The sequence below is a fragment of the Conger conger genome, chromosome 1 (assembly GCF_963514075.1).
Source record: "Conger conger chromosome 1, fConCon1.1, whole genome shotgun sequence".
Classification (NCBI taxonomy): Eukaryota; Metazoa; Chordata; class Actinopteri; order Anguilliformes; family Congridae; genus Conger; species Conger conger.
In genome coordinates, this window is record NC_083760.1 from 28,858,387 (window position 1) to 28,880,297 (window position 21,911).

A 21,911-nucleotide genomic window follows, 5' to 3' on the forward strand; every position below is an offset into this window, starting at 1 on the left:
AACCACTTTGCCTTATGGCTGTCATCTAGGATTTCAGTTCTGATTTGCATTTGATGAAGCCAATCACTATTAATGATACAGGCCCAGCCCAAGTTTCCCAGCAGAAAACGCTTATATTAAAAATATATATATATATAACAATGTCCTCTCTGTCAATTGTTGCATTACATTTGGATTTGACACTGGATACTGGTGACTAGCTTACTGACAATACTACAGGCAGCAATCTGCCACTGTTCCTCATGCTCCTGTTTCTGAATTTTGAAGATGGGTCAGTTCCCACACAGACACCCTGGAGAGTCTGCATTGTATGCACGGATTTGACAGCCAGAGGACGAGGGTCTGCTCTGGTCAGTTTTGGCTGAGGTCAAGACATATCAACTGACACAAAGCTGCTTAAGTTTAAAATGTCTGCTCGGCAAAAATGTGGCTTGATCGGCACTGGTCCTGGCGTTCCGCAGGTTGCTCTGACCAAAGTCTGTGGTTCTAGTTCGACAGTCAACTCCATTGAAGTGCTTCGCTGTTGGTCCAAAGTGACAGATGGCTCAAACTGATGGAAAGTATTAGGTGCCTATCCAAGCTGTATGTGCACACTTTATCAAAGTATGCAGTGCATGGCAAGATTTAGCCTTTTTCTATTTTGTAAATTAAAACGATCTTTGTGCTCAATACAAAAAAAGATGACTGAATTCCAACCAATGTACCTTGATCGCTTTAAAGTGAGCCATTTTACCTTATTTCTATATTACCTGAGCACTGCAGACTGATTCTGAAAACTCTTCATCCCCACACCTCCTGCATACCATGCCACTGGAGACATTGCAATCGGTACCGTCAGTTCAGCAGTACTGTGTGATATTCGCAACTTAGAGGCTGTGTGTCATTGGCCTCTTCCAGCTTTTCACCGTGCTGAGAAACCATGACTTGACAGGGTAGAAGGTCCCTCAACCTCAGTTTTATCTGACCATCCCTTTTTCGGTGGCATCTTTTTAAACGGTAGGCTATGCCAGCTGTCTGGCGGTGCTGCAATCTCGTGACAACCTAGCAACTGAGAATGCCTGTATTGTACCTCCAGTGCACCAGGCTCCAGAGAACCTGTAGGTCTGTAGGATTGTTCACACACATTGGGTCTTTACCCAACACCAGCTGTTCTCTCTCAGAAAGGAGGTCAGCTATGCTTCCATGGTTAATTATTCCATCTGAGGCAGAGTTTCAGTTTAAACTTAGGGTCAGATTTGCGAAGCGTATTGCGATGAGATTTAGGCACAGATGACTCATTTTGGCCCAAAGACATGCGTCCAATGTATCAAACAGGGCCAAACGCACGGTATGTGTGTCATCCAAGTGAGTCATCGCAAGGTGCGCTTTTCTCCTTAATGCATATGCAGAGGATTGTGCAAATAACGGGCGGATATGCAAGTGTGGCTGATTATGTATTCCGTCGAATGTACTAAAGTTCAAGTTTTCGCTAAGTTTTAGTTGCCTGAAATTGAGAAAAGTAGGCGTAATGAAGGCACAAAAACTACTGAGACACAGGCATAGGCCTCGAAGATGCACTGAGAGGATCTTTGCAACACTTTCAACTCCCCAAGCAAGAGATCATTATACAGTACACTATTATTCAAAGGACAACTGCCTCCACCGCTGGAATATTACAGTATGCATTTTATCCTGCGTCCGTAGTGCTGGATACGCTCTTACATGGCATCATTATCCACACATCCAGCGAATACATTTAATGCATTAAACAGCAGTTTTAATCTCTGGCAGACATACCCTTGCCTGGTCACATTTTGCCATGCGAGTACATAAATATGGCCCTTAGTGTTCTGGCAGATATTGCCTACAAATGCAGTTCTCGGCTATCAGGTGCTCGCAAGGAAAGAAAATTACAAATTAAATTGTACCTTAAGTAAACCTCTAACATAGGTTTACATCATACACCAATATGTGCATATTTTGATTGTCTGAAGACATCCCATCCCATAACAGAGATTGTGTTTGTAAATAGTATTTATATTCAGATGTTCTTAAGACTTACTGGTTTCCATTACTGCCAGTCTCATGAAATCTGAAGTTTGCTGAAAATTTTTTTCCACAATAATCTTTAAACTGAATTTTGCAGAATGGAAATGTGGCTTGTTCCCACTTGATTTATCTTTTAACCAAAGTCTTTCAACAAGTGGTTTAAAGAGTCTATCCATTTGACCCTATCTTGATTTCAATTTTCAGTCCATCGGTGTTGAATTCCGCCGATTCTTGTTTCCATGAAGGCGGCCAGCAGAGAGCACTGTGGTGCTGTGGCAGAGTGACTGAGCGCTTGCAAAAAGGCCTCTGCAGAGTGGTGTAGCGCTGCGTCAAGGACAATCTGCAGCGCTCGACTACCCGTCTGGATTTCACAGCTATGTGATTTTCCCACAATAAACAAACATTAAATTGCCTACCTTTAAAAACAGGCGTCGACTTCGGGGACAAATTGCCTGAGACTCTGTCCCCCTTCCCCATCTAATTGATATATCCTCATAACTGTGCTTATGAGGATATTTAAATCGCCAATTTGTTTCCAGCGATGTAATTATGCAAAAGATTAATAAATAAATAATAATACATAAAACAAACACAGGCATTACAGTACAAGGTTCAGTGGGTCAGCCATTTTGGTTATTACATTTAGCTTGTCTCTGTTCATACTGACAAGAGACATACTGTTCTGGGTTTACAAATCTTTTACAAAAATGCTCGACTGAGGATTTCAGGGAAATATCAGCCCTCAAATGTATTGCAGGAAACCTAGGCTGCCTTTTATGGTTTAATGAAAGAGAAAACTCTTGCTGGCTGTGGTGTTTAATGGCAGTGCGAATGTGCAGCAGCTAGCTTTGGAAATTACTACATAATATTGTGAGGAGAGAGGGAAATGAAGCATTTCAAAAATTCTTTGGCAATACTAGATGACTGCCGTCATACTCATAAAGCCAGTCTGAATCCTTGCAGAAATAAAAAAATAAAAAAACCTCAAGGAGAGAACAAGATTCTGGGGTTGGGGTAGGGAACTCGGTCAGAGATAGCAGAAGAGGGAGGGAGATGGGAAGACGGCGATTGTGAGAACGATGGATGGTCAGAGAGAAAATGACATGTATGTGCGTGCTTAGCAGAGCGGAGCTGCGGCAGCCGTAGTTGAGGCCTGATATTGGAGCTGTAATTACCCCGCGGGCCCAAAGCGAAATGAGCAGCAGAGCTGGCTCGGGGCCTTCCCACACCTGCGCCAGGAGAGAGGGCCCCGTCCTGCTGCTACTATAGCCGACGCGTGATCGGCGTGTGAAACAAGTGTACAGCGTTATCCGTTCTGTCTATGGTGCTGTATACCGCTCCTGCAGTTCAAAGTTGTGTGGCTCCTCATGATAGGAAACCGAGCAAGGCTTGCCAGCTAGGCCTGGAGATGTGCTAGGGCAGAGCAAGTCGTTTTGGCTCCGCTTCACTCGGGAGTGAGTGCTCTGTTCACCGAGAAGAGAAAAGGCTGTCCATGCCTTTAGCAGACGGTTTGAGGAACAGGTGTGCAATCCTGAAAAAGCGCTGCGATTGTGGCTGTTCTTTCAGATCCAGTCTGTATGTATGTGCGCGTGCGCGTGTGAATGCATTAATTAAACCTATAAATGACATGCACACATACCACAACGGATGTCAATCATCATAGGCTTATTTGCTGCCTATAAGGGTGTGTGTGTTTTTGTTGGGGCGTGGCGGGGGCATGTGGGTGCATGTATCTCAGAGTGTGTGAAGCAAGGTTTGAAGCTACAGGATATCCACACAAACCATGGGTTTGTATAATTTGGAACAGCATAGCTTTTGAATGTAGCAACCGAGTCAGGACCAGAGGTGGAAAATCAGGTCAGAAACTGACAGTCCTGGCATGTGTTTCTTCCACACCCACTGATTTCACTGACTAGGTCTACCTATTTTCCGGTCTAAAAAGATAGCTCGATAGCTAGCATGCTGCCTTAGCACACAGGGCCTAAAGGGAAGCTCAGTGGCCATGAAAAGACCTCCTAACACGACTGTTGGGGAAATGGTGGCATGGATCCTACGTGGGCACAATCAATCTTTCTAGTTTGACGGACATCACACCACCCATGCGATTGAGGGAATGAAAGGTCACTATATCCCATAAAATGAATAATTCATCCGTTTTTCGTGTTTGTTTTGAAAGATAAGTCTGCTACTTTCATGTGGGGAAAAAGGATATTTCCAGCCATGGACATTACAACAGATTCCCTTTCTATACAATGTGGAAATCAAAAGACCTCTGTTTTTGTGTTTTTTTTATGATGAGGCGTTTGATGTTTTAAGTGGCACCGTTCAGTCTAAGCCTTTTTTTTCTTATTCAGGCCTCTGGCAAATTGGTTTCCTGGCAGAAAAGAAAAACAATTGCACCGCATGTTCTCGCAGTCTTCGCACACCGATTCAATGGTGTGAAGGGAAGAGAGTCGGTTGACAGCAATACCCTAACATTGTGCCAGCTTCAAATATGGCTGTAAGCAGGTTTCAGGTTGGACTGTGGGCCAATGCAACACCTAAGCGTGGGAAACAAAACTGCTAAAGTTCAGGCTGTCAGCTGGCTATGACCGACACCTTCCATGCAAACTGAGCTGCCTGGGCATGCAAACGAGAACCAACGTGCACTCGTCTCTCCTCCCGTCTGGCTCTCCTCCGCCTCTGCCAGGCTCTCTCTGGCCTAGTCAGTGTGTACTGCTGGTGTTTTTCACCAGACATTAATTATAGATATTAATGATCCCTCTACGGTCATCTCTGCCTTTTAAAGAAATGGAATTTTCCATTTCCGTTGGTCATCGTAGTTTCCACTGGTGGTGAGATTAAGCGGGCATGTCACATGCATCGCCCTGAACAAAGAGCTGCTTGTGTGGTGATATCCCTTTTCTTCTTCAATTCGCCCCTTAGGGCCAGTGCAGAAATCTGAAGGGCAGAGGTGATGCAGGTTGACTGAATGGAGTCATATAAAAGCAGACCAGGGTTTAAAGGCAATATGCTCTATAGTGGGAGACTTAAAACACTCTGTGGGGGGGAGGAGTTGTTTGTGGTTGGCTGTCTGTGTTTGTGATTCGCTTTTCAAGGTGTAAGAGCAGGGAACACTTCAGATGAAGTGAAATGAAGACCCCATTCAAAAACAAGATGCACGGTAGCAGGAGCGCTGAGTCAGCAGTATATCTGGCAAGACTCAGGATAAATAATGAAATAAAAAAGATTAAGGCAGACGTGGCTTGTGTGTGCTCCAGTAACATCTTGCATTAATACAGACAGCAGAAGCTGCTGATGTGTGGAACAGGAGCTTCAGTCCCATTGTCTGCCAGGAAACGTGTTTGCCAGATGGGGAATAAGGCCAGCGATTGGCTGGCCATATGGGGAGAAAAGGGCAGGAACTTTTGTAAAAGCATATTTTACACCCAAAATTTTCTTTCAGTTTAGAATGGTAAATTAGATTTAATAGGCCCATTTCATCACTTCAACGCCTTCTGTCCCCTCCTGGGAGACTGTGGACTTTCACACGTCCTCATAGACACGATCAGCCTGCCACAGCTTATTTTGCCTTTTGATGAGAGGGCCAATAGCTCCTTACACCACCCAGGAGGCAGCCTGTACGCTATGCTGTACTTTTGTGCTGTATCGTGCAAGTTACTAATCCCTGTTGAAGCAGAGGCTTGTTAAATTAACAGAGTACCCCAACGGATTTTACAAAATGGGCACCTCCCATTACCTCTGCCTTTTGAACCAGAGGGGTGCATATGCTTGCATTTTATTTATTGCTGTCTTCCCTTAGTTTGACCCCCACCCCACACACACACACCCCAGTGGCAGAGCATCAGATATGACAGTGGCCAGGTCAGAAGTGTATTATGTACATTTTAAATGTAATTTGGTTCATCAATACGAGTGCTTAACAATCCGACATCAAAGAAAGTAAGAGACTGGAGAATAATGAAAAAGATGAAAAAGGGCACAAGAAGAGAGGATGAAATATTCTTATCAATTTAACATTATGTTAAACTGGCTAAAATTCAGGTAACAAACTTTTGCCATAATATGCCAACAATAATTGCAGAACAAATACAGTACATGACGTTCATAATTTTATTATGACAGTGATATAAACAGGATGAAACCGCGAGATTAGCAGGATTAATTAATAATCGTTTGGCATTTTGATTAATAATATTTTATAATATAATAATATTTTTTTTTAAATAAGTGCGAGATTTCTGCTTTCACCTTTGCCCCACGTTTCGTTTTCAACCTTTCATTCAAATGTAGAGCAGTGCTCTTTGAGACTCACAATGCAAGGGCTGTGTAGTCTAAATATTATGATTAATGAACAACATAAAGGTTATGACCTGAATACGGTTGGCTCAAAGAAACGGAGCAATTCTTTTGTTGTGGTTCAAGTCTGGGTCATCACCATCTAAAAAAAGACATGGGAATATCTGCGATTATAGAATGCAGCATTTCACCCCATTTTGGCTGTTAACATGATCACTGTAAACGATGCTTTGTGAATGTGACAATTAGGTTCATTATCTAACTTTAACTATGAATTATTTTCACTAACTGTAGCGATGAATTCGTTACTTAGGCTACTTTCCTATGGGTGTTTCATAAAGCCACGATTTATAGCAATAGTCCCCCGGCCGGGCCTCCAAACTCCCGGTTTTTTGACAGCTTAGCTACACCTGTATCGTTGGTGTTGCCTTCTCTGTATTAACATGGTTTGGATTCACTGACAACCGAACTCCCACCATCGTCATTCGAACCTGATCTCGTTTGCATTTAGAGTAGATGGAAGAAAGTTGACGTCCTTACCTGACCCATTTTGGTGGCAACCTGCTGTTATTAGTTGACGATGACATTATCATTTAGCAGGGCTAGTCATTCGCTTTTCTTTCCTTTTTTTGGCGACGTAGCCTAAACAAATCCATTCGTCTGAGCGTGGCCAAGTAGCCAATCGCAGTGAGATAACAGCCAATCAAAACACTAAAATGTCATGACAGGTGGTTATTAATTGAGGAAAGTCGAACACACGGGTCACAAAATCGAGTGCTTACACGAAACAAAAAAAATCTATCATAGCATATTAGTTTTCAAACGGCGACATATTGTAACATATTTCTTAATACTTTTAGACGGGAATGTATTGAAGAGGAAGCGCTGTAAGATATAGATGGGCCAGATGGATCGGGGGAAATGGCAGTTAGGGGGTAGGAATCTCTTATGGATTTGTCTTAATCACGTGGCAATTTCCAAGCGGCCACAGCAACCGGTAGCGTGGTCAAACACAGGGGTCAACCCATTGAACTGTAGTTAATGGGTCAAACTAGGCATGTTGAGTTGCTTATCCACTCATCTTAGTAGGCGTTCGTTTCCTGCTTAGTCTAATCAACTGTATGTTGCTCTGGATAAGAGCGTTTGCCAAATGCCAGTAATGTAATGTAATGACTTGAAACTGGCCCTTGGGATTTCTCAGCTCACTGGATCATACAAACTTGAATATGAGAAAGTTATATGATTAAACGTAAACGTACCAGTGACAAAGTCATCTGAACAAACTCGGATATATTAAACTACTTTCTGGGGCAAGATCTTGCCTACTTATATTGCAAATCCTTTTGCCCTTCTTTCTGTTGACAACCTCTGCATGATGCCGGATAATAATTTCTGGCAAACAAAAGAATGACTTGTCTCTCTCCCAATCAGCTTGATTTGAGCAACTATGAACTGCACAGAAATGAACCATAATGTATCTGTATTATCACTGTATTTATATGCGCTGTAGCTGACCTGAGATTTAAAAACAATATTTTTGGGGCAGAAAAAGACATGCAGTTGTATGGACTGGTTGTCCTCTAGTGCTGCAGATGAGTCAAGGTCACATGACTTGTGACATGTATTAAGAATGATCCATAAAGAACTGCATTAAATCAGTTCAAATGATCCATCTCTCAACTTTTAAACTAAATGAGGTGGTTGCTTTTTATAATTCAGCTGACCTATCTGTCTAAGCAATGGTAAATAAAAAAAGTTTCATACATAGTACTTTTGTTTGCTGGGGACAAAATTGCCACAATATTCACTTTGTATTTTGTAATGTTCTAGGCCTGAGTGCTTTTTACATCTCAAATGTGACTCTTGGTACACACTGTTGCCATGACTACCTCAACTGCACTTCATAAATGCACAGTAAGCAGTCTTTCTGAGTGGGATGCTCTGTCCTACAAAAAAAAACTCAGTTTGGAACATAGTCCCTATGAATAAAAGGTCTGTTACTCATTGATTTAAAGCATGATGGTTAAACTTTACCTCAAGTCATAAATGGATGCACTGTATTTTTAAATATTATTATACACACATTAACAAGGGTAAATACTTTTAAAAAAATCATGATTAGTAGGAGACCAATGACCAGAGTTTCCAAGACATACATTTGTTTTTCTTCTTCCAAAATCCTGTACTATGTATAATGTACTATGTATAATGGATTTACGAAGTACAAACTATGAAGTGTTATCAACGCCAAATGGTTCCAGCAATCAAATTACTTTGGCGCTCATTTCCACAAGCAAATTACTTTTCAGTTTTTGTGATTCTGTGCATACTTGAGAGTCCATATTTTTGTGGTCACAGAGGTATGATCATATGGTGCCTGGAAACTTAAAATTAGTGGAGAAGTCTGTTACTTTATTAACAACTTTTCTGCCCTTCTCTGTATTTACCCCCACATATCTGAGAAAGAGTTTTTCAGCAAGGGCTAATGGCTGTAGAAATCTTAGATGCCTCCAATTGTATTATACAGGCTCTGAAAATGTTAACATAATATAAGGTAATGGCGAGAACAGGCTATTCAGCAAAGCAATGCTCGCCTTTTCCTACCCCTAAGTGTACCTACTGCTTAGTTTGCCTAAAAGCTAAAGAGTATCTTACACCATATCAAGCCTGGTCTTGAAAACCCCCAGTTTTTCTGCCTCCACTACTATGTTGTGTAGCTGCACGAAACTCTTTGAACAAAATGGTAAATGTTGAATTTTCCCAGTGCCTAAGACACTAACACCAATGCTATGAAAGTAGCTTAGCATAAATTAGAAAAAATATTTGCAGAAGGATATGAAAACAAATTTCATGATTCAAACATAATGTTAATGTCAAATGAATATAATTCCAATGAAAATGTTTGCTTTCAAAGTGTAAACAAACAACAGCACATTTATATTTGCGTGCTTTCAAACTTTTGCACCTGGACATGCACCTCGCCCTTTTCATTTTTTTTCACTTTTGGGTTGAATTTCTTCCTCTTGTTTTTAAATGAGCTAAACATCACAGCTGCACCAAAATGGGGTAGAAAAAAACCCTCAACCCAACCATTAGTGAAGAGATTATCACCTTGTGTACATAAAAAGTAGACCACATTTTTGGGAAGTCTTCGGATTCAATGCAGCCCATGGTAACATGGCACATAAAGACACAGTAGTTCATAGAATTTGCTAAATGAAGTGTAGATATCACTGCTTCCTGCACAGCTTGCAAAGAAACCCCAATCGGAAGCACCAGCATCCAAACTGCCACGAGGGACCGTGATTTTTTTCCTCGTAGTCCATGACCACATTACACACTGAGTGTTTGGACTCATGTGCACATAACAATCCAGATACGTGGCATACATTTCTATGCAAATTATATTTTAAATCCATTTGCAGGGAAATTGACAGTCCCAATAACTTCACAATTACAGTCAATTCCAAACATATTTGAACAGCAATACATTTTTGATGTTTTGGCTCTGTTATCTCGCACTTTGGAATTGAAACAATACAATGACCATCACCAGAAGGGCAGTGAATCCACCTGTGGCTTCAGGACACTGCTCAAGAGAAATCCTACAGTAACACTGTGGGGACACCTGAGCAAAACACGCTGCAGTATCTAAATTCTTCATCTGATATGGAAAAGATTAAAGCTGCCAGTCTGCATATAATTCCAAAGTGCTGGAATACAGAGCCATGACAATAAAAATGTGTCCCTGTCCAAATACATTTGGTAATCATGGTACACGAGTGCAAATTTACAGTAAATACGTTGGCTATGTTACCTGTAGCCAGCAAGTAAATTATTAACTGCTGCTGTCATTATCCAAAATAAAAAAAAATACAAATAATAATTTAAAAGTTGCAAGATTGTATGTAGGTTGACCTCAAAGTCTATCTTACCTTGTTCCATGCCCACATACCAAGGACATTTTTTATTATGTAATACAGTTAGGAATAATGTATTAAATATTTATATTATAATCTTTGCTAAATATCAAGCAGAATCTGCACATTGTGTTTTCATTCTAATTTCTGTATGTTCCATAATGAAAGAATTACTGTTCCCTATCTTTAAGTAAAAACATACTATACATTTTGTCATTATGGTTAGCTTAATTGTGCTTTATAATTATGGGGTGTGAAAACATTCTCTCTCTAAGTGGTGCCTAACTAAACTATTTTTGAAAGATAATATTTTATTAGTCCACAAGCGCAGCTTCTCACTACACATCCTTCAATCAAACAGAACCATTTAATTAATGACAAAGGCTTAATCAGTATTAATCAGTTGCGCTTCTCACCACATTTTTTAATATAGCCGATTTCATGACATTACATTAAGCAAACCATCACCTAGTATACTTTCTTTTTGTCCAATTCAGACATTTGTCTTTGCCTGGGTGGTTTGATCTATGAGTAAAGCTGGCAATATCCTTCAGTTGGCAGCACTGGATATTGTGGTGCGGTAAAGTCCTGTTCCTGCCTGAAACTGGACCAAACCAAACTGGGTTCAATGATGGCATGCACTCAGAAGAGAGGGTCAGACCAGGGCTTGCTCAAAAATTGGTCGCTGCCCCGTTTAAGGGCCAACAGCTTCTGTCCAGGCTGTGAACTGGACACAATTATGACCACAGCATTGTGTCACCAGGGCATGTAATTCCCATGACTTCAATCTATCACCTTTTTCGCCAAGAAAGTGTTTTATCCCCCTCTCTGTGTTGTCTGGAAATCCACAGCATGGGTGAATACTGTATATCACCAGAGGGCCTTAATAGTAAAAAATCTGAACTAAGTGTAGCCAGCATATGAAAAATGGTGATTAAAATGCAAGAGGGTCAAGAGTCCACTCGATGGAAAATTTGTGCAGTGCGCTCCTCACATCCTGTGTTTCAAGCGACCTTCTTTCTATTTCTGGCGGGGGGGAAGCAGTTCTGTTCCATGTCTGACACTCGCATTGGACCTTGAGATACTTTGCAAGTATTAGCTACGTCAGTTTCACGCTGTAGGCTTTAACTTTTTCATCTGTTACTTATCCGTCCATTCACCACCACACACTAGGGTAGCCAATTGTGAGATAAATATATTTCATATTTAAACTGCCAGTTGGTAGGCCTTCCTGTCAAATACCCCTCTCATTGTCTGTCTGTAGGCTATCAGTTATCTGTCACACTGTGACAAGTCGTAGTAACATGTCGTTTGAATAGTAGAGGCTAAATTCACAGAAATTTTGAATTTGGACGTAAGGCAGAGCGCAGTATTGGTTAGTGCATGCATGGGAAGCATTGTGATTTCTCAATGGACCTTGCTTGGACACAATTACCATGGCGACCCTATACAGTAGCCTATCTGATGTGGCATATTGAATAGGCTATACGTACAAGGGGAGCGTTTGTAGGTAGGTGTTAATCCAGTCTTTCACACCTGGATTTGATAACTAGGCCTACCCGTCGGCAAAACCCTTGGTGATTGAACATCTGCAGCACAGTGTTGATAGCTGGTGTTACATAGGCAAGTCAACATCTGGCCCTTAATATTAGTTGTGGATGCTGTTAAAATAATTCAGGGTGATGTTAACAGGTCTTTAAACCCAAAAAAGGATTCAAGCATTGACGCATTTGGTATTTTATATTTTCTGATATTTAATTTGTTTTTATACAAACACATTTTTCCTGGGAGATACTGAGCAAAAAAACTCAAAGTACGCTTGTCGCATTGAAACATCAGTCTGAATTATTTGTCACTGTTTCATTTAATGTAAGTTACATTGAACTATTCAGGAATATACCTATATTGTTTTTGTTCCGCTCTTTACTCCAGAATCTCTGTAATCAAACAGTTCACTTGGTTAAATTCTCAGCTTTTATAAAAGAGTATTTTATACATTCTGGTTTCACCATATATAAGTGGCTGCACGTTTTATACATATTCCTCCCATTTTAGGGAACCAAAATGTTTGGGAAGAGTCAGGTGTGTTCAACTGCTTCCTTAGTGCAGGTATAAGAGAGCTTTTTAGGCTTTTGATTGCCTTTGGAGTAATTTGTCAAAGGACCAGTGTTGTGCCATAAAATATGAAAAAACTTGCTTACCAAAATCAACAGAATTTTGAATATCATTTAGAAGAAATAGAGCTCTGGTGAACTCAGTAATCGCAACAGGCCTGGTAGGCCAAGGAAGACCTCTATAGTTGATGACTGAAGAATTGTCACCATAATGAAGATAAACCTGCAAACACCTGTCCGACATGTCAGAAACACAGGAGGCAGGTGTAGACGTGTCAGTGTCTACTGTCTGCAGAAGACTTCACAAACAGACCTGCAGAGGCTGCGCTGCAAGATGCAACCCCCCACAAATATGTCCCAAACTTTATGGTGCCCTGAAATGGGGACTACTTAGACAGTTTTCTACTGTAATTTCTACAAGGTGAGACCAAAGTGTATAAAATTCCCTTAAATAAAAGCTGCGATGGTGCACTTTAACCATATCTGAATTGTTTGATTACAAATCTGAAATTGTGACACAGCCAAATCAATAAAAATATGTTTTTGTCCCAGACTTTATGTTCACTCTATATTGCCACATGCAGCAACATGTTTACTGCTCCAGTTCGTTCTATTTTGAGGAGTGCAAAAGATACATAATTATTTTTATGATTTTTTCATGTTCTTATTATTTTATATATTATATTTTACATTTAGGTAATCTACATTTTATGTATATTATGTAATTACTTTTTTTTTTTAACATAGCCTACATATTAATAAAGAAACGTTCTTTTCCATTACAGTAAGAATGGATTTTCTCAGTTCAAATTATGAACGTGACACTATCATAAACGACTTACTGTGTTATCTGTTTTGGGAATCTATAACCGATGTGCGAATAGCTATGTGGCGTTATAATGTCCGTGATTAAGATCATTAATTGGGCATAACATAAAAAAGTGATTTCATAGTTTGTTCCTACTCAACTCTTCACTGACCATCAGAGTGGAACGGATTTAACACTCAAAGGGCTGCATTAATTGGTCTTTTCTAAATGCATATGCTAAGTACGCCTCTTTTGCCCTGCTGTGATAGGTGCATTCTAGTGTCTGTCAATGAGCGGGAGGTGTGGTTTTCACCCGCCTCAACTTCGTGTGGTCGCTACATGTACACTCAATTACCGGTTGCGAGGAACAATTCTTTCATGACGGCAAACGCGGGGGGAACTGAAAGTTTGCATTTTGGATCAGAACAAATATGTAACGTAGCCTGCATTAACCTAAGTTTCAAATGATAAAAGAAACACCTTTCGAGATTTGCTGAAACCAACAAGCCGTCATACGATTACTTCACCAAATTACTTTAAAAGTTTGAATTGGGAACTCGGCATCTGGTAAGTCAAACAGCTCTGATTTTTCGTTGTAAATCACTAGAATACTGCTTCACGCTCCAGCCACTCATAGGGTCCTAAAACACATTTGGATCTGGTCGAAAGTAACTATCTGGGATGCTGTTGATGGCGAGACGATACATAAAGGCATTTTGTAGTCGCAGATTCTTACTGAATGTCATTTCTTGCGTGTTCTATGGATCTTTTATGGATCTCTTAACCATCTACAGTATGTAGCCTAATATGTTTTTCAGCGATTTAGACTGATCATACTTTTCAAACGCACCAGAAGCTAATATTGATATGCTTTTGGCGGTTTATTTCAGATAAATTGGATCTAGGCAATGTAACATTATTAGGCTGTTGCAATTTCATTAATTAGGATATACAAAAGTGACACTATATTAGGCCATATTTTTGTTGTGGCTGCTAGAATCTTGTGAAATGTTTACCACCAGTTTATTTGGTTTACCTACAGTAGGGTACGCTGTGACAGAATCATTTTCAACGGCTTTCGTCCAGTGGAAAATGTTTCGGGTTATAATTAGAATGGAGACATTTTTTTTTTAATCAAGACATGGTTATTTTAAAACTACTTAAAGTAGTTGGGTTGGGGTAGGCTACATGCAGCCGCTCAAAATGATGATTTCACTCACTCTATTGGTCTTGTTCTCAAGTAGGCTACTTGTATGAATATTTCACTTCCAATACAAAGGCCCATCTAAGTGACAGATGTGAAAACACCAGTTTAATTTAGATGCAGCCACAGTTTATGGAAATGTGTGAATCCTGTGAATCTGATACACTGCCTCCCAATTAGTGAGAATTAAACGCAAAAATGCTTAAAAATATCGATGAATTAAACCACGTGTTTGGTTACTGTCATGACGAATTTCTACTCTACTCGCCGCCTTCAACCCCTGCACAATCTCTGTAATGTTTAGCTGTTCTTAGCACAGTTAGCTATTCGTTTTTATTGAACAACCTATAAACAAAATCTCCATATTGTGACTTATTTCATCACTCGTCTGTTACATTTGACACGAGATGCATGATTACATTACATTACATTACAGACATTTAGCAGACGCTCGTATCCAGAGCGATTAGTCTGAAAGTGCAACTACTTTCCGGACTCGTATTTGTACTGATGCACACATTCAGGTGCCATCGAGATGTTGCGCGATGACCGTCTTATTGTGGTTATTTGGCAGGAAAGTATGTGATGCGCTGCTTTTCCTGACACACGGTGTTAGGCCACCCCTATGGAGCTGCATGGACTCTCGTATTGCCGCTTGTTGACCAGGCTGTAGCCTACATCATGCCATGCCTTGCTATTTCTGACATAAATGTGGCTTTAGGCGGTAAATAATCCCTCTAAACATGAAAAACACCTGATTAAGAACAAATTACATCTTGTTAAAATGATGGGATTGAAGTTAACGGCATACACACCAAGTGTGAGAACCACTGCTCAAGTGGAACTAAAGGTGAACCTGAATTAAACTATTTTTATTCCTTTATTGATTGGAATTATATCTATTACTGTCATATTTTTGAAAAAGTGGTACTTACCGTTTTTTAAAAGCCTTATTTTTAGTTTGTCAGTTTCTGGGCAGATACATCGCCAATAGTGGCTTCTGAGGTTCAATGGTGTATGAGGTAGTACAGCAGATGATTGTTGCGCTTGTGTTTGTATGAATTATGGCTATCAGCTTCTTCTTAGGTTCAAGCTTTTTGTAAGGCTGTGTGTGCGTGAGTGCCAGTCGTTAATTCTTCAGTGTTGGGAAATGTGAATGTTTCACCTCTGCCTCTGGCACACTTTTCTCCATATAAGGGTGTCTGCCTGTGGCTTAGCACACAGAGGATTTACATCTGTTCTTGATGTCACATTCTTTGCAGGTGGATAGAGACCATTTATTTCTGCACCATTTCTGTTCTGAAAAGAGACCTCTGTCTGCCTTTTGGGGTCATAAACAAGTGGCAAGCAACAATGTAAGGCACTTGATGACAGCTAGTCTTTCAGTATTGTTTAACCAGAAAGAAATTACTCTTGAGAAATATAGCATAGCAGAATACACATCATCCCTTTAAGCGACCAGCAGACTATTTAGCTGAAAACATATTGTGAAGTCTTGTAAAGCAATGGGAAGAGTCGCCGTGATCTGTGTACAAAGGCTCTGGTGCTTGGTTAAGGCTGTAAATACCAGACAGCTTCCTGGAGAGGCCGTTAACGCCAGCTGTCTTTGAGCCAGTGGCTGGTTTGAGTGATGCCCTGTTGGAGATCACATCCTGTCATCTGAGAATCAGACAGGCTATGACAGAGGTCCACAGCAGGTTGACCAGCCACTGCCGTGTGAAGGGGATGGAAACACGATCATGTGTGGATCAGTACTTTATAGCTGCTGTTATCTAGAGACTGTTATTTAGACAGTATTCCCATGCTCAGTCTGTTGGTATTCTGTCTAAACAGTCCTGGGTGTGATCCATCTTGCACAGCACATGAGAGGTGTTTGTCATGAATGAGCAGAGGGACCATTGCTGGTTGAATTGCTGGTTGAATTTTTGAACCATTAACTGCCTGCAGGAGTTCGGTTTTATGGACCTGAGAAAGCTCTCACAGGAGAACCAGTGCCCAAGAAGTTAAAACAGTCAGCAAATCGTGCGACTGTACTGTTTCTAGCAATGCATGGTGAATTTTGTACCTAATTAGCACCCATTTCCTCATGAAAGCAAGCATAGTATAGATAAAGTCTAATCTGCTTCCAGTTTTTTCTCAATATTTAATAGTGTGAGGTCACCAGGAGCCCTGTAATCATCTGGCTCAAATGTTGCAACTTGTTTTTGGGATATTTCTATTTCTAAGTTGCCTTTTAATCGCCTGAACATGGTCTGGAGAATCCAGAAAGGCAGATTTGACATAATTTGCAAAAAATCTGTATGGCTGCCAGAGCAATTATTCATGAGTTCATATAGAGTTACATACATACAAATTATCTTATTTCCGGCAGGTACCTTAAACTTTTGGTTTTGCCTTGCCTTTACTGTTTTTGTTTCGTAGTCTTGGCATTGACAATGATGCCAGCAATCCAGTGTGGATGCTGGAACAGTGTTTTGCACCAAAGTTTTGGGGAAAGAATGAGCGGGGGGCAGGGGTGTAGGGGCCCAACTTCCAGAGAAGTCCTTGTGTTAATGCACACAGGAAGCTGCTGTTTAAAGAAGAATTCTTTTCTGATTGCAATTGACTTGTTTTCAAGAGTTGAAAACTGCTGCCAAGCCAAGGCACCATGCCAGTGTTAACCCAAGAAGAAGTGTCTGGATATTTCTCAGTGATTTAATGTGCCCCTCCATGCATTATTCCCATATTTTCTTTACCACAGTCTTGTCAGATTTCACATCTCATTTGCTTATGTTTTGGTGAAAGTGTTAAAAGTGTTCTGGAGAGGTCTGAGTTGCTGTTTTTTTCCACAAATAACCATTCATGTGCTACACCTGAAGAAAATTCAGATCTTACTTTTCTCTTGCTGCAGCGAGACTGTCTCATTGTTGCAAGCTGTTCTTGTAGTGAAATGGTGTGGTGTGTGAATGCCAACAGAGACAGGAAAGGAAGGGTGATGCTGAGGAGGTAGCAAATAAGAATTTCAAATAAGAATCAAACTGAACAAATATTGTCCTTGGCAACCATTAATTCTCCCTGCACTCAAATTGAAAGCCAAATGTGGACTGAGGTGAACTTGCTGGCAGGTCCAATGCTTCTGTTCTGTGAGAAATTTGTACATGGGATTATAACTGTGTTTTTGAACCGGAAAGGCCATAATTGCCAATTATATTCACTCCAGGTCTCCCTTTGAGTTTTTTTTTTTCTTTTTAGTAATTAGACTCATTGAGTATGTCAAATTGGTTTTATGATAGCATCTGGACAACTGCTTACGTCTAGAAGGAAGCTTAGGTATGATTTCTGGGAATTACTTCCCTGCAACTTCCTAAATCCTATCAAGTTTTTACTGCCTCCTTTTGGCTACCTTTTCATGAATTTTAAATTTTAATTTTTAAATTCAATTACTTTAAAAAGGAGAATGTCTATTATCTAAGATAACATACAGACTAGAGCCTGGGTGCAGAAAAGCAGTTCATACTTCTGCATCCAGGAGACATACCATCTTTTTCATAAAAGTTTTTTTAGCCACATTGCTGTCACGGTTTTGAATTGTTTCCTGTGACTCGTTATGGCTTAATGTCTAAAAAATTAAAAACCCTCCACTCTCTGTAGTTTACCGCCCCATAGCAATTGAGGTACTGGTCTCAGGGCTGTATGTGTTGGATCCAGAAGCTGTTGAACCCGGATTTGAGGTTCTTGAATGACACTGTTAAAAAAGTTACAAGGTCCCTTGAGGCTGCAGAGTAAACTTTCAGTGTTGGGTTCATGACATGGAATCCCCCCACTTTTGTTTATGGCACATCGAATAAGCACAATTTAAAGAAAGAAATTGTAGGAAAATACATTTTATGGTTCTTACATACAATTGGTTCCTCACTGACAGTGTTCAGAAAAGCCAAGAAAGCTAAAAGCACCATGATGTCATAGAACATTCAGTTTAAGGGATGATTGTGGGTTTGGACTGGCTGTGGAGTAAGGAATGTTTATGCCCGTATGCTATATGCCAGGCTATTCCTGGCCTGGCGACATTCAAGTGTCATTAGAGAGGCTTTCCCCAAGTCCTTCTTAGCGCTGATCCTAATATTAGACAGACTGCATGCATGGCAGACTGGAGAGGGCAGTCCCTGTTTACAGAAAGCTGGTGTCTGGCTATAAAGCATGCCCAGTCAGTCCCAAGAGCTGCCTCTTTAAAATGATGGTGAATCCTGTCTTTCGTCCCAGCCGTGAGCATCTGTGCAACTGCAGTGGCCGGCCTCCCATCCCCCCACACTCCCACATCTGCTGTTCAGTGTTGCCAGATGCCTGTGATGTTTTTACTCCAAATATTCCTCAAAAATGCCCCCTTCCTCAATTGACTCCCGGTATGTTTTCCCTATGAAAAGTAACCACTGTGTATTTTTTGATTCAGAGACCGATGCAATTTGAGAGGCATTCCCTTAACTCTGGCAACCCCACTGCTTCTGTGAATGAGTTCTACTATGGGGATTAGTCATCGCTGGTTACACGGGTCACAAGGGTCACTTCTCCTTCCCCTTCTCCCTTCATCCCCTTTGTTCTTAAAGGAGACAGAATTTGGGATGGTGCTGAGAAGCTCCAGTTCTAGTAGGCTCTACAGCCTTGGGGAAGCTTTGAGTCATTGGTGAGGGATGGGGGTTGTTGGGTGAAAAGCGTAGCTTGCACATACTACTACTAGTAAACAACTACTGCAAAAACAACTACTAAAATACTGGAACACTGGACTAGAGCTCCACAGTGAGCTGTAGTGACTATAGCTGTGGCATTCATACTGGGCTGTGTGGGGAGTTGAGTGTAGCATAGCATATCACTAGTGGAATTCCAGCCCCAGGTCCCCCACCCAAAGGGAATGAATGGCCACTGTGTCATCAAACTGCTCGTCCACCCCATGCAGCAAATGTGTTTTGGTGAGGGGTGGGGGGTGGACTGCTGTATTATGTTAACAACACAGCCTCCCCTTTATACTTAATGTAGAGGAAGTGCTCTACAACTGAGACACTTTAACTGTAATCCCCATTCAAGACAATTGACAACTGTAACCCCTTTAAAGAATTCTGGCATTACTGCAAGGTTGTTGAGAGGTACTTGGTTTGAGAATGATACAGGCATGTTTTTCCAGTGTCACTCGAGTTTAATGGTCTGTCTGGAGCTTACGCACACATTGAAAAACATGTGAAGACAGGTAAGTTTTTTGGCGTTGGCATTTAATAATAGTCTTTTAAACCTGGGAATCAATTTGTCGGTGACTAACATTGGAAGGGTATTATCATGTCAGCATACAGTCAGTGAATGATCATAGTGTCTAGTGCCAAGGTGCAGTTGTCTGGGTTGTACACGGTGGTTTGTTACAGGAAAGAAAATACAGTTTTTATATATTAGTCGGCTCTTTCGCTCAACCACTTTTCACTGTAATAACCCGGTGAAGGAAGATTTAAGAGGCTTGCGTCAGCCGTCATGCATCGACCGTTTCTTAGACCTTATTCAAGTACATGCCATTTTTTGGCAGGGAATAAATATGTGCTCTTGTGGGCTTACATAAGTTTCAAGTTTTATCAGAGAATTGAATACAAAAATGCAGTGCAACCCTTGGGCTCCAGGCAGGATGGTGCATGGATGACCGTTTATATTGACTGCCAGATTTGCATGAAGAACACAGTCCTGTAATTTCCCTGCTGGATAGGAGAATAGTTGCTCATATTTTACTGTAAATTGGATTATACCAATATCTTAGTTGTAACTGAACATAATGGTCATGAAATGTATGCTCCACCTTGTCCTCTCCATTTTGCTAATACTTAATTGTATTTAAACCTCCACTGAGACTGCACCCGAACAAGAGACCAATTAGTGATTTTGTATTCAGTCTAGCTTGCAAAATTGACTAGCTTTATTCATACCATTAGTCTCTTCATTGGTCAGGGCATGCCAGTTTGAAGTCCTTAAATGAAAGTTAATACATCTACAATGTTAAATACATTTTTCTCAGTGGAATCCCTTTCAGCAAATGTTTGGGGAAATCACACAGGCTACAGTGGATTCAGGTTTCATGGGATTTAATATATGCACAAAGAGGACATGCAGTGGGAGAAGACCCTCCCTCTTCTGCATAAATTAACCTTCAGAGTCCATTTTCTGTGGCTCTGGTTGTGGGTAGCACAATAGACATGGACGCTCTAGTGCTGTACCAGAGCTATGCCAGAGCTGCCCATGTCTGTACAGTGCTAATGAGGTTGCACAGCCAGGATGCCAATTCACACCCCACCTACCGTGAGCTAAAAGCTAGAAGCTACTCTTGCTGTTGACAGTGATGCTTTGGAATCATTTGGCAGTAAATTTGTTTTCTTTCTTTCTTGGCAGTGTTGTTAAATTGTGCTGAGGGATGCCTCTAGCCCAGGGGAGAATATTGCAATGATAATTTATGGTAATTATGATTATTTTTTTGTGTGAGGATACAAACAGTGTGAGAGCAGACGATAAGTTGCCGCCAGGAAGGGGGAGCCTGGTGCAGTGCTCAGAATTGAAAGAGGTTCCACCAACCCCCCCCCCCCCCCCCCTCCCCCCCCCCCCCCTCCCCCCCATCCATTGGATGGAGAGCAGGGCCCGTGTTGTTTAAAAAGCTCTGTTTGTTTAAACATCAAGTTAAATTGCAGTTCACAGATTAAGATAGGAATTGAGGCAGGAATAGAACCCCTATTTGCAACCCCCCCTCCCCATTCCCAAAGGACCAGCTTGACCTCTGCTGATCTCCTCAGGCCTAGAGCATCTGCTTTATCATTCACAGACCGCAGTAGTGGGGTGGAGGGCTCTTCCGATTTCTACAGTACCCCCTGGTTCACCCCAGTGTCTGGATCCCAGCATAACTTCTGTCCTCCTTTAACTAATCACCAGGGAATGCGACCACACTGAATGACTGAAAGAAACCTAAAAGCAATGCCTTTGAATTGCCAAGTAAAGATCCTAAAAGTAGGCATATAATTTATTGCTCATATGGCAGTTACATTTTATAAGGATATTATGCATATTTGGATGTGCATCAGTGAATGTCTCAAATGTTGAGAGAGTTAAAGCATTAAGATAATATTGCTGAGATAATATTTATTGCTTACAGTAGCTTATCTTAAAAACTATTTTATTGATGATGAGATTAACATCAGGTTAATCAAAGATTTGTGGCTGCAAGTCTGTGTTGGTTATAATATATTTGGGGTAGCCCTGTCTGCTGTAAATCTAGTGGCAGCAATGAGGTTCAGAGTGATAAACCTGTTCACTTTTGGGTTGGAGTCATTCATTTCTAACCAATCACATTCACTCATGGTGAAGGCAACAATTCAAACAGACAGAGAAGTGGCTGTAGCTTAGGTGATGAATCACTGGAAATATTTTGCTGCACAGTATACTCCTGAATCAGGATACTGTTACATAGTTCCTTTTCCACTATTCCATTACTGTATATTCAGGCTTGTAAGCAAGTAAATAGTTCTACATTCAATTTACAAAATGAAAGA

At 40.9% G+C, this 21,911-nt stretch overlaps 1 protein-coding gene across 1 annotated transcript in view; it reads left to right on the forward strand.

Annotated features, from left to right (window-relative positions):
- The first annotated feature begins 13,540 nt into the window (after window positions 1–13,540).
- tiam2a (TIAM Rac1 associated GEF 2a) overlaps window positions 13,541–21,911 on the forward strand; it is a 77,332-nt gene continuing 68,961 nt past the window's right edge. The window contains exon 1 of the mRNA XM_061247659.1: window positions 13,541–13,736. The gene's annotated coding sequence lies outside the window, so the exon portion shown is untranslated. The remainder of the gene's footprint in view (window positions 13,737–21,911) is intronic.